Genomic DNA, 18726 nt, shown 5'->3' on the forward strand with positions numbered 1-18726 from the left:
AGAGACGCCTCTGCACATGCGCAGACACAAAACATCGGCGGGCCGAACGCACGCGGATATATCCGCACCGATCAGAATAAGGGCCTTTGTACTAGGACAAGCTCGTACTCTCTTTTACTAAGCTAAAGTATATTCATAAGACGTCCTGACATAATTGTAACTAGATCGGAGCATCTTCAGTTTTTGTGATTTTCACCAAAAAAGTGAAACTTCAGGCCTCTTGTCAGAACAGAAGATGTTGACTCAGATCAAAAAGCTTTTGCACGTTTCTTATTCAGGTCAAGTCACAACTTTCCCACACTAGCCGATTTTGAATTGATCAATTTCTGTTTTTTCACTCCGCCCTAATGGGGAACCTTCGGCCCTCCAGCGTTTGTTGAACTACACATCCCAGCATTCACTGCAACAGTTGTAGCATGGCCAGATAGCAAAACTGTAACAAGGCATGCTGGGATGTGTAGTTCCACAACACTCGGACCCTTCCATCGGGGACACTTGGAAAATTCCGTCGGTGACACTCGGGCACTTCCATCAATGACACTAAGACCCTTCTACCAGCGACACTCGGACTCTTCCGTCAGTGACACTCAGACCCTTCCCTCAGTGACACTCGGACCCTTCTGTCTGTGACACTCGGACCCTTCCCTCAGTGACACTCGGACCCTTCCGTCAGTCACACTCGGACCCTCCCGTCAGTGACATTCGGACCCTTCCATCGGTGACACTCGGACCCTCCCGTCAGTGACACCCGGACCCTTCCATCGGTGACACTCGGGCACTTCCGTCACTGACACTCGGACCCTTCCGTCGGTGACACTCGGACCCTTCCATCGGAGATACTCGGACCCTTCCGTCAGTGACATTCGGACCCTTCCATCGGTGACACCCGGACTATTCTGACGTTGACACTCGGACCCTTCCTTCCATGACACTCGGACCCTTCCCTCAGTGACACTCAGACCCTTTCGTCGGTGACACACAGAACCCTTCCGTCAGTGACACTCAGACCCTTCCCTCAGTGACACTCGGACCCTTCCTTCCATGACACTCGGACCCTTCCCTCAGTGACACTCAGACCCTTCCCTCAGTGACACTCGGACCCTTCCTTCCATGACACTCGGACCCTTCTCTCAGTGACACTCAGACCCTTTCGTCGGTGACACACAGAACCCTTCCCTCAGTGACACTCAGACCCTTCCCTCAGTGACACTCGGACCCTTCCGTCAGTGACACTCGGACCCTTCCGTCAGTGACACTCGGACCCTCCCGTCAGTGACACCCGGACCCTTCCCTCAGTGACACTCGGACCCTCCCGTCAGTGACACTCGGACCCTCCCGTCAGTGACACTCGGACCCTTCCGTCAGTGACACTCGGACCCTCCCGTCAGTGACACCCGGACCCTTCCCTCAGTGACACTCGGACCCTCCCGTCAGTGACACTCGGACCCTTCCCTCAGTGACACTCGGACCCTTCCGTCAGTGACACTCGGACCCTTCCCTCAGTGACACTCGGACCCTTCCGTCAGTGACACTCGGACCCTCCCGTCAGTGACACCCGGACCCTCCCGTCAGTGACACTCGGACCCTCCCGTCAGTGACACCCGGACCCTACCGTCAGTGACACTCGGACCCTCCCGTCAGTGACACTCGGACCCTTCCCTCAGTGACACTCGGACCCTTCCCTCAGTGACACTCGGACCCTTCCTTCCATGACACTCGGACCCTTCCCTCAGTGACACTCGGACCCTTCCGTCAGTGACACTCGGACCCTCCCGTCAGTGACACTCGGACCCTTCCCTCAGTGACACTCGGACCCTTCCGTCAGTGACACTCGGACCCTTCCGTCAGTGACACTCGGACCCTCCCGTCAGTGACACCCGGACCCTTCCCTCAGTGACACTCGGACCCTCCCGTCAGTGACACTCGGACCCTTCCCTCAGTGACACTCGAACCCTTCCGTCAGTCACACTCGGACCCTCCCGTCAGTGACACCCGGACCCTTTCATCGGTGACACTCGGACCCTTCCCTCGGTGACACTCGGACCCTTCTGTCTGTGACACTCGGACCCTTCCCTCAGTGACACTCGAACCCTTCCGTCAGTCACACTCGGACCCTCCCGTCAGTGACATTCGGACCCTTCCATCGGTGACACTCGGACCCTTATGTCTGTGACACTTGGACCCTTCCCTCAGTGACACTCGGACCCTCCCGTCAGTGACACCCGGACCCTTTCATCGGTGACACTCGGGCACTTCCGTCACTGACACTCGGACCCTTCCGTCGGTGACACTCGGACCCTTCCGTCGGAGATACTCGGACACTTCCGTCAGTGACATTCGGACCCTTCCATCGGTGACACTCGGACCATTCCGTCGGAGATACTCGGACACTTCCGTCAGTGACATTCGGACCCTTCCATCAGTGACACTCGGACCATTCCGTCAGTGACATTCGGACCCTTCCATCGGTGACACCCGGACCCTTCTGTCGTTGACACTCGGACCCTTCCTTCAGTGGCACTCGGACCCTTCTGTCAGTGACATTCGGACCCTTCCATCGGTGACTCTTGGAACCTTACGTCGGTGACACTCGGGCACTTCCAATAGTGACACTGAGACCCTTCCATCAGTGACACTCTGACCCTTCCGTCAGTGACACTCAGTCACTGATTCAATACTGAAACAATCCTGTCACTAATACAATACTGATACAATCCTGTCACTGATACAATACTGATACAATCCTGTCACTGATACAATGCTGTCACTGATACAATACTGATACAATGATGTCACTGATTCAATACTGATACAATGATGTCACTGATTCAATACTGATACAATGATGTCACTGATACAATACTGATACAATCCTGTGACTGATACCATACTGATACAATCCTGTCACTGATTCAATATTGATACAATCCTTCCACCGAAACAACACTGAAACAATCCTGTCACTGATTTAATACTCATACAATCCTGCCACTGATTCAATACTGGTACAATCCTGTCACTGATTCAATACTGATACAATCCTGTCATTGATAGAATAGAATAGAATAGAATCAACTTTATTGGCCATGTGTGCTTGCGCACACTAGGAATTTTCTGCGGATTTACAGTGCAGCATCAAGCAGGGATAGGGCGGGAGAGGACATTGCATACATTACATTGAGGACATTACATTATGTTGGGAACACATGCCCGCCGAGCTGCCCAGCGCCTAGGCAGCCATCAGCGGCGCCACTGGTCGTTGCAGCAGTCGGTAGGTAACAGTATAAGCAGGGACAGTACAGTTATCACACAGGGAACACATACCCGCTGAGCAGCACAGCGCCTAGGCAGCCATCAGCGGCGCCACTGGTCATTGCAGCAGCCAGGTAGGTAACAATATAAGCAGGGACAGTACAGTTATCACACAGGGAACACATACCTGCCGAGCTGCACAGCGCCTAGGCAGCCATCAGCGGCACCACTGGTCGCTGCACCAGCCAGGCAGGTAATATTGGAGCAAAGACACAGGGTTACATACAGTAGCTGAGTGCACAGTTCCTTGGCAGCCATTTGCGGCGCCATCTTGTAGGCCTCAACGGGCCATCTTCCTGTAGGAGAAACCAGCGTGGAAAGCTGGTGTGGTGGTGGGTATTGGTGGTGGGGCAGAGAGAGTCACTGAGTCCCAGGGGAAAGACAGTGAGGCCTGGGGCTGTAGTTGGGCCCTCCCTAGGCTGAGCTCCACGCCGCTGCCATCAGTAGGCTGATCCTACCTCCTCCTACCTGTGGTGGTGGGGGGCTGCCTCCCGGTGTGTGACATAGGTGGGTGCCGCCATCCGGTGCCGATGGAGAAGGGGGGGGGGGGCGAGCTGTAAGCCGGGTCCTATGCCGCGTTCTGGGCCTCTGGAGCTGAGCGCCAGGGGCTGTGGTGACACGTGCGGCAGATCCTATGCCGCGTCCAGTGCCGGGCCGGGTCCCCCTCCTCGCTACTTCCGTCTCCTCAGTGCCGGGGCTGTAGGGTGGCCGTTGCGGTGTTTGTCCAGGCCGGGGGGCTGGCGATGCCGTGACTGACTGTGCGCCGGGTCCCCCTCCTCCCCGTTTCCTCAGTGCCGGGGCATTGCGGGTGCTGTGGCGGTGCCCTGTCTCGGCCGGGGGGGCTTCTACTCTGCCTTCTCCCCGTCAATCTCTTCCCCCGTCCACAGAGCACCCTTTCTCCGGGGGTCGAGGATGGAAGCTCCGGTGGACAGGAGCTCGCATGTTTGCAACCATCCCCGGCCCCCACCGGAAGTCATATAGATACGATACTGATACAATCCTGTCACTGATTCAATACTGACTCAATCCTGTCACTGATTCAATACTGATACAATCCTGTCACTGATTCAATACTGACTCAATCCTGTCACTGATTCAATACTGATACAATCCTGTCACTGATTCAATACTGATACAATCCTGTCACTGATACAATACTGATACAATCCTGTCACTGATACAATACTGATACAATCCTGTCACTGATACAATATTGATACAATCCTGTCACAGATACAATACTGATACAATGCTGTCACTGATACAATACTGATACAATGCTGTCACTGATACTGTGATACTGTGATGTCCCTGATACAATACTGATACAGTAACAGTGCTGTCCCTGATACAATACTGATACAGTAACAGTGCTGTCACTGATACAATACTGATACAGTAACAGTGCTGTCACTGATACAATACTGATACAGTAACAGTACTGTCATTGATACAGAGCTGTCACTAATATAATACTACATTGGTACAATTTGCTATCAGCAACTCTTTAGGCACAAGATGTAAATTCGGGAACTACTTCCACAAACAAGCGGCAGCCTGGGGCCTGTACATGGAACTGGGGCTCTTTTGAGGATGTGAAATAGTAAAAGGGGAAGAGGGTAATATCTGCCCAGAAAGTGAGAGTTTACTCTGCATTATATTTATGTCACATAACCCCGGCTTATGTGACTTGGTTACACAACGTTCCGATCTCAGTCTGTATCGCTACCCACAATCCTTATATTTACATACAGAAACAGACCCCATCTATATCAGTGCCCTAACATGTACTTCATATATATCAATCACATATAAGATGTTACATGGTCTGTGGCTACTGATGTTTTTTTTTTTTTTTTATTATGTTTATTCAGGTTTGCAACAATGAAAACATTCGGTACTTGTTTCCTAGCACGGCGCCCCGATTTTCTACGTATGGCACCATAGGGAAATCGCATCGCATCACATCGCATGGGCCATTATAGCGGCATGCGATGCGATTTCTTTTCTATGGCCATTGTACCCCAGTATATCACATGGCATTGCATTGCTCATCCCGCAAAATTGCATGCGATAGGGTGTGCGATGCCATGACATTAGGTATACAAAAATATGATTGTATGGCCCCAAAATAGGTTTAACGCACCCCCCCCACTATCCACGCCACCCCGAAGCGAGGCAAGCACAGCGAGCCCCGCGAGGGGCCGTGGATTACTTTACATGTATTCCGTGTCCCCTCGCAGGGCTCGCTGCATTTGACACGGTTCGGGCTCGGTGACTCGCTATGCTTGCCACACTATATAGAATCAACTCCACGCCAACGTGGATAGTGGGGTAATAAAAAAGTCGGAGGACGCTTTCCGTCGCCCCTCACGGGGCTCGCTGCACTCCCCACGCTTCGGGGGGTTGGTGTGGATAGTGGGGGCATTTTTGGGACATACAATCATATTATTGTATACCTAATGTCATGGCATCGCACCCCAGAAAATCGCATGCAATCAAAATATCGCATGCGATTTTGTGGGAGGTGTGATGCGATGGCCTGGGGACATAAAAGCAGTGAATAAATTAACTTAACAATTAACACGCATCGCATCTTATCGCATGCCACTAAAATGGCATGCAATGCAATTTTTTTATGCAGAATAGCCCTCTACGCAATTAAAGTAGTGGTCGCCGTGCTAGGAAACAAGTACCAAAATATTTTATGACAGTGTATATAGATTTTTAGGCGTAATAATGAGGAGTATTATATTAGCCACATAAGATCATACAGAAAGAAGACATTTGTAAACATTTGCTGGCGGAGTGTGACAATACAGACACACACATTTATGTTAGAAAGATATTGTAACTTCAGTCAATAATCTGTTGCGCACCTTCATTTTGTGATTTCTAAACTATAACCTAGGAGGGGGGGGGGGGGGGTTCAGGGAGGAAAGGGGGGGGGGGGTTGGGGTGTATGACAGTCTTCAACAGATAGTGCATACTCTCATATAACAAAATTATCTATGTGGGTTTCAAGCAGTTTACATATATCGTCCTTAAGTTCAGGGTTTCGGCTCCGTATAAATGGGCCCCGGACATAGCAAAAACGAGAAATGGGAACATTGAAATGTCTGAAAGTATCATACCTGTCATAATACATATATTTCAAAAGTAAGGAAATCTGTTATAGTGGGGATGTGGGAGGTTATCCAGGAGTTTAGAATGACCTTTTTGGCAATAATAACCGTCCAGTCAAAATTGGAATTAAGTGAGTATAATTGGGTGGAAGAGACCAGAGGCCTTATTCAGATCTGAGCTCAGTACAAATTTGTTCGGAAAATGGGCAAAACCATGTGCGCTGCAGGTGGGGCAGATGTAACCTGTGCAAAGAGAGTTAATTATGGGGGGGGGGGGGGGGGGTGCTGAAACTGAAATCTAAATTGCTGTGTAAAAATAATGCAGCCAGTATTTACCCTGCACAGAAACAAAATAACTCACACAAATCTAACTTTCTATGCACCTGTTACATCTGTCCCACCTGCAGTGCACATGGTTTAGCCCTTTTTTCAGAACAAAGTTGTACTGAGCTCAGATCTGAATAAGGCCCCAGAAATAGCAAATAGCAAAGGGAGGGGTCTAGGCAGATTTTCAAGTGGAAGTTACAGTTGATGTAGTAAACAAGCTTAAACAAGAACTTCTGTATGTGTCTACAGGCCCAAACATTATGAATATAGGAGGCTTTGTGGAAGCGGAATTTGAGGCACATCCCCGTTTCCTCCGGAACATAATAACTTCTCTGATGCTGCGAGATATATGTGGACCTCCTGGAGTACTGAGGATCTCAATATATGGAGGGTATTATGGTAATGAGCCTGTAATGAATTGTTGTCCAATAATACAGGAATATCATTTGCCCACTTCATTCTGATATGTTTCCATATAACTGCCACTGGTAGAGAGGCCAATGTTTCATAAATACATTTGGTTTTGAATTGACCTTTTTGGAGTTTGGACGTACGCCTCATCCAGGTCAGCATTGCTGGGGTGTGCGGGTCTAGAGGGGGAAGGGATTGAGCATAGTGTCGTAATTGGAACAATGAAAACGAGCTATTGGAGGGGAGCTGGAACATAGATTGGAGTTCTGAAATGGAGTACAAACATCCTCCTGGGTCAAATACTTGCGGGATACTTTTCAGACCCTTCAGGTGGAGTCGGTAAAATATGGAGCTGTCCACACCTGGTGTGAACATTGGGTTACCCCATATGGGCGACCAGGGTGAGCTCCCGGGGTGGCGACCCAGAGCCTACGAGACCGACCGCCACGCTGTGTGTGTATCGCTGAATAGTTTGTTATGTAGGATGTGTGGGGGAATGTGGGAGCGGGGAGAATGTAGGAGAGCCCCGGGGGAGTAGGGAGCAAACATGGCGCAGTCTGTTTCATATTCAGAGTAGCTGTTTATTTCCATCAGCCATCCCAAAGCAAATCGGCACAAAAGGGCTCTGGGGTATTGTGTTAAGTCATTTATACCCAGACCCCCCAGGGATTTGGGCATTTGTAGCTTGTGTAAAGTGATTCTAGACTTCCTATCATTCCATAAGAATTTAGATATATGGGAGTTTAGTCTCTGTATGTCCTTATTGGACAGGCGCACCGCGAGCATCTGCATGACATATAAAAGTCTAGGCAGAAGCATAGACTGGATGACCTCCGCTCTTCCCCGCAGAGACAGGGGCAGCGTTTTCCATGTGTCCATGGATTTAAAGAATGATGAGAGCAGTGGGTGGAAATTTGAGGAGTATAGTCTAGATATGGCTGCAGGAATCTGCACCTCTGGGTTTGTGATTAGAGTTTTCTGTATTTTAATTGATCCCAGATCAGCTCTGCCAGGGAAGAGCGGGGTGGGTCCCTTCAGTATCATCAACTCCGATCAAATCTGATTTATTTCCATATTTGAGAAATTTTGCGTTAGCTGCAAATGTATAAAAGGACTCTGATTTGGTAAATAGACCCTCAAAGGAAGCTTTAGCATGTAGATAACCTGTGTTGTCGGCTGTAGCGGGTGATTCCTTGTAATGGTGAATGCGGCGGTTAAAGTGGACGGGGCCTGGGCAAATCCATCGGCTAATGTTTTCTTCTGGAAGGAAGTGTGGGATAATATAGCCCCTCTGATTGTGGCCTTGGAAGCCTGCCGAAACAGGGTTAGTCAGGCCGTGGCATGGTTATATAAAGTATAGTTGTCCCACGCTTTCAGGACAGTGGAGCGTAGGGACTAATGACAGCCATATAACGGAGTGGTCCGAAATCGGTTCTATTATGGTAGATGTAACCTTTGGGGATATATCAGTAGATGTCAGGGTGTAATCTATCTGAGACATTTCACTAGTGGCTGCGGAAAGACACGTGAAATCTCGCTCTGTAGGATTGAATATCCGCCATATATCCTTTGTGCCAGTGCGCCTGTATGGAGATATTGTGCCGTTCCTCCTGCAGTACAGTCACCAACTGTGGTAGTGTAGAAGGGCGAGGCGAGCGCGATTTTCATCATACCACTCCATTGTAGCCCTCGAAACATGACACGTCGCATTGTCGTCCTGGAACACACAATCGTCGTTCCCATAGAAACGCCACAATGTAGGTAACATGGAGTTATCCAGAATATCTCGGTAGGTCACCAATGTCATGTTCCCATGCACCTGTACGAGTGGGCACACGCCATGCCAGCAGAAACAACCCCAGAACATGGTGCCTCCACCTCCCATGTTTTACAGTTGGCACTACACATTCGGGTAACAGGCGTTCTCCAGGCCATCGCCATACCCACACTCTCCCATCTGATGGAAACAATGTGAAGCGTGATTCATCGCTCCATAGGACTTGTTTCCATTGCTCCACCGTCCAGTTTTTCCACTCCTTTTACTAGCCGCATGTGATCATCCAGCCATGTCTCTGTGAAGCATAGGACAGATGAACCTGCAATGCTCGACCTTGTGCTTCCCATGAGGAGGGACAGCTCATCGAACTTGTTTGCCAGGGAGCGCACGTTTGAGAGCAGGATCGCGGGGAGTGCAGACCGGTGCCCCCTGAACTTCCACCTCACTAAGGCACCGGCACGTCAGCCTCTCCTCCATGACCAGGGCAGGTACACACTGCGGCTTAATCCAGGTTGGCCTCTGCTGGCAGTGCTGGGGAGCTGATGGGCTGTGGCTCGGTCTGGGACCACCACCACGCCGCCCTGGGGGATTACTTTTCCGTTACCTCTGTGAATGGTTCTCCATGGTCGCCGGTCCACACTCCAACAACTACCATTCAACTTTGCTGCATCCTTTCTGCACATGGCAGCTTGGACTGTGAGGGCTGCCGATCTGCCCACCTCCTGTTCCGTCAGGCCCATACGGGTGGTCTGCTCCAGGGGTGAGCTCCATAAGTGACATTTATCATGCATTGCAGCCATTTTGCACTGTCTATAAATGTCTCATTACTAGATGTTAGAGGATCGACTGTCACATAGATTTATTGTTGGTGTGAAACCAAATGTAATCAGTATGTGCTATGGGAACGCGATCTATGTCCCACATACTCACTAACCGCCCGCAACTCAAGGCCAGTGTGCTACTGTTCCCTCATACACCAGTGTGCTACTGTTCCCTCATACACCAGTGTGCTACTGTTCCCTCATACACTAGTGTGCTACTGTTCCCTCATATGCCAGTGTGCTACTGTTCCCTCGTACACCACTTGTGCTACTGTTCCCTCATACACTAGTGTGCTACTGTTCCCTCATATGCCAGTGTGCTACTGTTCCCTCGTACACCACTTGTGCTACTGTTCCCTCATACGCCAGTGTGCTACTGTTCCCTCGTACACCAGTGTGCTACTGTTCCCTCATACACCAGTGTGCTACTGTTCCCTCATACACTAGTGTGCTACTGTTCCCTCATACACCAGTGTGCTACTGTTCCCTCATACACTAGTGTGCTACTGTTTCCTCATATGCCAGTGTGCTACTGTTCCCTCGTACACCACTTGTGCTACTGTTCCCTCATACACTAGTGTGCTACTGTTCCCTCATATGCCAGTGTGCTACTGTTCCCTCGTACACCACTTGTGCTACTGTTCCCTCATACGCCAGTGTGCTACTGTTCCCTCGTACACCAGTGTGCTACTGTTCCCTCATACACCAGTGTGCTACTGTTCCCTCATACACTAGTGTGCTACTGTTCCCTCATATGCCAGTGTGCTACTGTTCCCTCGTACACCACTTGTGCTACTGTTCCCTTTTACGCCAGTGTGCTACTGTTCCCTCGTACACCAGTGTGCTACTGTTCCCTCATACACCAGTGTGCTACTGTTCCCTCATACGCTAGTGTGCTACTGTTCCCTCGTACGCCAGTGTGCTACTGTTCCCTCGTACACCAGTGTGCTACTGTTCCCTCATACGCCAGTGTGCTACTGTTCCCTCATACGCCAGTGTGCTACTGTTCCCTCATACGCCAGTGTGCTACTGTTCCCTCGTACGCCAGTGTGCTACTGTTCCCTCGTACGCCAGTGTGCTACTGTTCCCTCGTACGCCAGTGTGCTACTGTTCCCTCGTACGCCAGTGTGCTACTGTTCCCTCGTACGCCAGTGTGCTACTGTTCCCTCGTACACCAGTGTGCTACTGTTCCCTCGTACGCCAGTGTGCTACTGTTCCCTCGTACGCCAGTGTGCTACTGTTCCCTCGTACGCCAGTGTGCTACTGTTCCCTCGTACGCCAGTGTGCTACTGTTCCCTCGTACGCCAGTGTGCTACTGTTCCCTCGTACGCCAGTGTGCTACTGTTACCTCGTACGCCACTTGTGCTACTGTTACCTCGTACGCCACTTGTGCTACTGTTCCCTCGTACGCCAGTGTGCTACTGTTCCCTCGTACGCCAGTGTGCTACTTTTCCCTCGTACGCCAGTGTGCTACTTTTCCCTCGTACGCCAGTGTGCTACTGTTCCCTTGTACCCCAGTGTGCTACTGTTCCCTCGTACGCCAGTGTGCTACTGTTCCCTCGTACGCCAGTGTGCTACTGTTCCCTCGTACGCCAGTGTGCTACTGTTCCCTCGTACGCCAGTGTGCTACTGTTCCCTCCCACCCCAGTGTGCTACTGTTCCCTCGTACGCCAGTGTGCTACTGTTCCCTCGTACGCCAGTGTGCTAATGTTCCCTCGTACGCCAGTGTGCTACTGTTCCCTCGTACGCCAGTGTGCTACTGTTCCCTCGTACGCCAGTGTGCTACTGTTCCCTCGTACGCCAGTGTGCTACTGTTCCCTCGTACGCCAGTGTGCTACTGTTCCCTCGTACGCCAGTGTGCTACTGTTCCCTCGTACGCCAGTGTGCTACTGTTCCCTCGTACGCCAGTGTGCTACTGTTCCCTCGTACGCCAGTGTGCTACTGTTCCCTCGTACGCCAGTGTGCTACTGTTCCCTCGTACGCCAGTGTGCTACTGTTCCCTCATACGCCAGTGTGCTACTGTTCCCTCATACGCCAGTGTGCTACTGTTCCCTCCTACGCCAGTGTGCTACTGTTCCCTTGTACACCAGTGTGCTACTGTTCCCTCATACGCCAGTGTGCTACTGTTCCCTCATACGCCAGTGTGCTACTGTTCCCTCCTACACCAGTGTGCTACTGTTCCCTCATATTATACTGTATGAAGTCCTTCCAAGAATCAGTATCTCAGGTGTTATATAGGAGAGGATGATTGCTCAGGAGATGCTAGTGTGATGCTCTGTGGAAGAATTGGTTGGAGATATTTCATTCCCATGAATTCCACCCATAAAGAGACTTCTTCCATGCTGACCTATGGGATGCAGTGCCAGGACCTGCCATTTCGAGCGGGTGTGCCATGGACCTGAAGGCCGTCCTGCCCACCCTATGCCTTGCTATGTCTGCTGGTTGTCCTGTCTGGTGATGCTTCAGCAGATAAATGCCTTTATTCTGTTCTCCTGGGTGCGACACCAGATGCCACCATGGTATGCAGATGTAGGTGCCCATTTATCACGGAATGTCTGTTTCTATATCCCAGGAAAATGCCCATTTTGGGTTGGTAGCAGCAAATATTAAGCATGGCCGCCATGTATGATGGAGGGACCCAGCACATATCTCCGATACCTGCTCCCATCTCTCGTCCCGCCGTAAGCAGCATTCCTATATGGCTGTACATCCTCCACCATGCCATGTGGGCCTAGGACGGGTCAGTGCGCTGTATGGACATATAGGGGCATGGTCAGTGTGTTGTATGGGCTTATAGGGGGATGGGTCAGTGTGATGTATGGGCATATAGGGGATGGGTCAGTGTGATGTATAAGCATATAGGGGATGGGTCAGTGTGATGTATGGCATATAGGGGGTGGGTCAGTGTGTTGTATGGGCATATAGGGGGAAGGGTCAGTGTGTTGTATGGGCATATAGGGGCATAGGTCAGTGTGATGTATGGGCATAAAGGGGATGGGTCAGTGTGACTTATGGGCATATAGGGGATGGGTCAGTGTGTTGTATGGGCATATAGGGGGAAGGGTCAGTGTGTTGTATGGGCATATAGGGGCATAGGTCAGTGTGATGTATGGGCATATAGGGGATGGGTCAGTGTGATGTATGGGCATATAGGGGATGGGTCAGTGTGATGTATGGGCATATAGGGGATAGCTCAGTGTGTTGTATGGGCATATAGGGGATGGGTCAGTGTGATGTATGGGCATATAGGGGATGGGTCAGTGTATTGTATGGGCATATAGGGGGATGGGTCAGTGTGATGTATGGGCATATAGGGGGATGGGTCAGTGTGATGTATGGGCTTATAGGGGCATGGGTCAGTGTGTTGTATGGGCATATAGGGGCACGGGTCAGTGTGATGTATGGGCATATAGGGGATGGACAAGTGTGTTGTATGGGCATATAGGGACATGGGTCAGTGTGATGTATGGGCGTATAGGGGATGGGTCAGTGTGATGTATGGGCATATAGGGGATGGGTCAGTGTGTTGTATGGGCATATAGGGGGATGGGTCAGTGTCATGTATGGGCATATAGGGGTATGGGTCAGTGTGTTATATGGGCATATAGGGGATGGGTCAGTGTGATGTACGGGCATATAGGGGGATAGGTCAGTGTGCTGTATGGGCATATAGCGGCATGGGTCAGTGTGCTGTACGGGCATATATAGGGGATGGGTCAGTGTGCTATATGGGTATATAGGGGCATAGGTCAGTGTGCTGTATGGGCATATAGGGGCATGGGTCAGTGTGCTGTACGGGCATATATAGGAGGATGGGTCAGTGTGCAGTACGGGCATATAGGGGCATAGGTCAGTGTGCTGTATGGGCATATAGGGGCATAGGTCAGTGTGATGTATGGGCATATAGGGGATGGGTCAGTGTGCTGTATGGGCATATAGGGGCATAGGTCAGTGTGCTGTATGGGTATATAGGGGCATGGGTCAGTGTGCTGTACTGGCATATATAGGAGGATGGGTCAGTGTGCTGTATGGGCATATATAGGGGGATGGGTCAGTGAGCAGTACGGGCATATAGGTGATGGGTCAGTGTGCTGTATGGGCATATATAGGGGGATGGGTCAGTGTGCTGTACGGGCATATATAGGGGGATGGGTCAGTGAGCAGTACGGGCATATAGGGGCATAGGTCAGTGTGCTGTATGGGCATATATAGGGGGATGGGTCAGTGTGCTGTACGGGCATATAGGTGATGGGTCAGTGTGCTGTATGGGCATATATAGGGGGATGGGTCAGTGTGCTGTACGGGCATATAGGTGATGGGTCAGTGTGATGTACGGGCATATAGGGGCATGGGTCAGTGTGATGTATGGGCATATAGGGGCATGGGTCAGTGTGATGTATGGGCATATAGGGGCATGGGTCAGTGTGATGTACGGGCATATAGGGGATGGGTCAGTGTGCTGTATGGGCATATAGGGGCATAGGTTAGTGTGCTGTACGGGCATATATAGGGGGATGGGTCAGTGTGCTATATGGGTATATAGGGGCATAGGTTAGTGTGCTGTATGGTCATACAGGGGCATGGGTCAGTGTGCTATATGGGTATATAGGGGCATAGGTTAGTGTGCTGTATGGGCATACAGGGGCATGGGTCAGTGTGCTGTACGGGCATATATAGGGGGATGGGTCAGCGTGTAGCGGGCTGTGTGGTGCAATGTTTGCAGCCTGTATGGAGACAGAAGGGTAAACTCTGGAAAGTCTGAGTCTGCAGTTCTGTTCCCACATGAACTTTCCCCCAGTGATTTGTTCCGTCCTGTGTGTTCTGAGCTGCTGAGTCAGCGGGACAGAAATCCTGCTGTGTCCTCACATTGCTCACCTGAAGGAAGCAGTCCTGTATACAATCACGTTATTGTAGTCACATGGTCATATAATCACTGCATTGTATAGTCACAGTGTTATATAATCACTGTATTGTATAGTCACAGTGTTATATAATCACGCTGTTGTATAATCTCATTATTGCATAGTCTCATACACATAGTATATATATATCCCACAGCCAGCATACATGCAGCATACACAAACGGTGGCACTCTGCTGGACTTTTAAAAAGTGCTTTTAATGGTACAAATTCCAACATTTCCGGGCTATGAAAACCACGTTGTCAAGGTGTACAGGTTCTGTGTGGGCCTAACCCTAACCCCTGCACCCAACCGCCTAATCCTAACCACCCGCAGCCTACTCATAACCCCCCTGAGGCCCGCAGCCTAACCCTATCATTGTCCCACCTGCAGCCTAACCCGGACTACTTTGTGTCATAATGTGAATAAGCGGCTCTACTATGTGGTGTGATATGAATCAGGGGCACTACATACAGTGTAATGGGATATAAGAATATATAATATGGATGATAATAGCAGCAGTCCTTTTGCCCAATACCTGGATACTGAGGTACCACAAGCTGATCAGATATTACCCATGATACAGTATGTACAGAAAGTCCTCAGATCGCAGAACATGTCTACACGTCAGCACCCTACAGTACGTCGACTACAGACAAATTAGTTTTCTCATGAACACATAAGTTCTCGGACATTGTCATTAATACCGAATCGATCAGATAATTCTAGAATTGAAAAGTCGGGATACAATAGCGATATGCTTATTGATAATGTAGCAAGAATGACAGGGCAGGGGGATAGAGCCAGACAAGTATCGGGGTTAGAGGCCTTTTGGTCTCAGTAAATCCAGTCATTTAGGATGTTTCCTAGTCTGCATTATAATTATAGTGATAACCCTAATGAGTTTCCCCATCGTTTAAGATTCTGTCTATGATCATATATGTTTCTGAGATCTATATTCAATTATTGCTAAAATATGTCAAATAAATGGCGAGCCATTAAAGCGCTGGGCATTCCCCTGAACGCAGGCGTGCAGAAGCCTGATATCAGTGCCCGAGTGCCCGCGGCGAATTCACCCATCTTCGGACAAGATAAAAGTCAGTCTAAAAGTCCCCTCACATGCAAATGGGGGGGGGTAGAGTTTACCCACACTGGGCAGCGTGTTCTTCAAATATGCTGTCTGAACCATCGGGACTGACATCACAAATGATGACTGAGCTGTCAATCACCAGTTGGCTCCCGGCATGGCTGTATGGGCAGTTGGCGGATACAGGTTAAGGGGGGGGGGGTCGTCTAGCATGGTGCAGGCCGTGATGGTGTACACGTGACCACACTTATCCACCAGGTTTACTACCTCACGCTGTATTATTGGGGAAGGAAATCCATTTGGGAAATTGGACTTTACACACCAGAGAACTTTCCTACTGCACCTATGTATGAGAAGTCTGTAGAGGGTGTGATTGGAGTCTGGTATTAAATGTATATATGATCTTCATATAATTATAATGCCATTGTGCTCTCAGATATAAGCCTATTTCATCTCTTTTTGCCAACAAGTAATTCCCAGATTGCTTCTCGGGCGCTGCGTATTACAATAGTGTGATCCGCCAAGTAACGTGATATTAGTGATTGTTTGCACCGAGATATTATGTAGCTTTTGTACAGGAATAACATCCAGTACTTTCTTTCCTGTACAACAGCTTACTATATATACATTTCTCTCAGTATTTGGGTTGCTGCTGACACCTTGTGGTATTTAGGAAATTAACTCAGATAGGAAATTAACTAATGCTCGGTTCACATTGCCGCCCCTGCAAAATCTCGGATTTTTGTTCCCATTTTTTTGTCTCTACAGTCCCCATTCATACTGCACCTTAGACCCGGGAAATTCCCGTGTCTGCCCCGTTCACACTGCTTCCCCTGGTCTGCCTGCCATCAAGTGTGTGGTATCTAAGAGCAGCTTTGATTGGATGTTTAAAAAGTATATTTGATTGGCTGTTTAAAAAGCAGCTTTGAGCAATGCAATGAACTCGCTTTTTTGAATTTTGTGAGAAAAACCCGGGTCTAACCTGTTCACAAGGCCATACAGCCGTGTATTACCCAGGAAAAACCCTGCAAAAAACCTGTGTGTAATTCCCGGGGCATAACACCAGGGAATTTCACAAAGACCCTTTCACACAGAGACGCAACACTGGAAATTTCCGCTTGCCCCGAAAAATACCCGGGTTTTTGCGGCAATGAGAACGGGGTATAAGATGGGAATTCACACGGGATGTTGCTATGGGCAATCAATCAGAATCTACTTTAGCACCTTGTAGAAGATAACAGATATTATCTGATTGGTTGCCATAGCAAGATAACATCTAAAATAGAACTGTCATCTTAGTACATTTCCCCCTTAATATTGTTATCATCCTTTATTTATATGGTGCCTCAAGGGGTCATCTGTGCCTGGTTACAGATAAACAGGGCATACAGTACAAGACAGCGTGGCACAAGAACAGGGTATGAAACCAGCTCTGCGTCAGCAGACATTACTGGCATAAGTATTAGGGTGGCATAAAATGGAGGGATTAGATGCCATTGACAGAAGTATGGAGAAGGGTTTCAGTAAAAGCCAGGAGTTATAAGCCGCCTCTGGCTAGTCTGGGTTACTGTAGCCCTGGGGTAGCCAACCCTAGTCCTCGAGAGCTACCAACAGTGCATGTTTTGCAGGTCTCCTCACAGAGTCACAAGTGAGCTAATTAGCTCCATCTGTGGATCTTTTTAAATGTGTCAGTGATTAATGAGTGCAGCTGTGCAGCAGCTAGGTTGTCTGGAAAATGTGAACTGTTGGTAGCTCTCGAGGGCTAGGGTTGGCTACCACTGCTGTAGCCTGATCCTGTACATGTTCTGTGTCCAGTCCCAGCTACAGTACTACATATTAGCAGGGCCGGTGCTAGGCACCGGAGCGCCCTAGGCGGGGGGGGCTCCCCGGCGCTCGCCTGCTCCATGGGCAATATCTCCACGGGTGGCGGGGGGGGGATGTTCAATGTGGCGGCGGCAGCATGGGGGGAGGAGAGTGTACACTCACCTCCTTTTGCTGCCGGTGGCCGTGCTGCTGCTGCCGCTGAGTATCTTCACGGGGGGCGGGGGGAGGATGTGCGATGCGGCAGCAGCGCGGAGGGGAGGAAGAGTGTAACAGTCTCCGGCTTGTGCTGCTGGATCTGCGGGGAGCTCCGGGGCGCAGGGCTCTGGCCAGACTCCGGCTCCTCGCTGTGCTGGACGGCCAGGGGGTGAGCCTGGCTGCGTGCAGGGCTCTCCGGCTCTCCCTGGACCCCACCTGGGTTGCTCAGACACAGGCTGAGCTTAGAGCGCACAGGTAGAGCTGGGAGCGGAGTCTTGCCAGGCACAGGCTGCGGTTGTCCTCTGGCTGCTACCACTAGTATCCCCACAGGGGGCGGGGGGGGGTGTGATGCGGCGGCAGCACGGAGGGAGTAGGAGTGTGTCCTCTCACCTCTGGCTGCCGGTGCTGCTGTTGCTGCTGCCAAGTCTCGACGGGCACAGGCGATGCGGCGGGCGAGGACGACACCTAGTCCAACTCCCGCCCTCCAGGGCCGGCGCCCTAGGCAAATGCCTAAAGCTGCCTAGTGGTGGCGCCGGCCCTGCATATTAGCCAATACCTCTATATAACAGGCTGCAGTGTCTGCCAGGTGTTTAGCTGCAGCTGTGTTCCCACTCACCTGGCACATAATGAGGCCATCAGCACTCTGCCTGTGTGTCTGGCTGACCACCTGCCATGATTAGGATGATTGTCCTTTCTGGTGGTTCTCATTGGGAGTTGCTCCCTGTATCACCCAGCCTGCCTTGGACTCAATGTCGGTTATAGGGTTTTGTTACCTGATCCTGGTTTGTGCTGTCGGTCTGGTATACTGAGCTCCTGTGGGAGTTTGAGCTTTTCCAGTCTGTGTCCCAGTTCTGTGTTACTGGCTGACAGTGAAAGCTAAGTTTCTGGAGGTGTGATGGCGGGACTGTGTGAGGTGACGTATAAGTGGTGTGATGGCGGGACCGGGG

The sequence above is a fragment of the Crinia signifera genome, chromosome 1 (genome assembly GCF_055691185.1).
Source record: "Crinia signifera chromosome 1, ASM5569118v1, whole genome shotgun sequence".
In the NCBI taxonomy this organism is placed as follows: domain Eukaryota; kingdom Metazoa; phylum Chordata; class Amphibia; order Anura; family Myobatrachidae; genus Crinia; species Crinia signifera.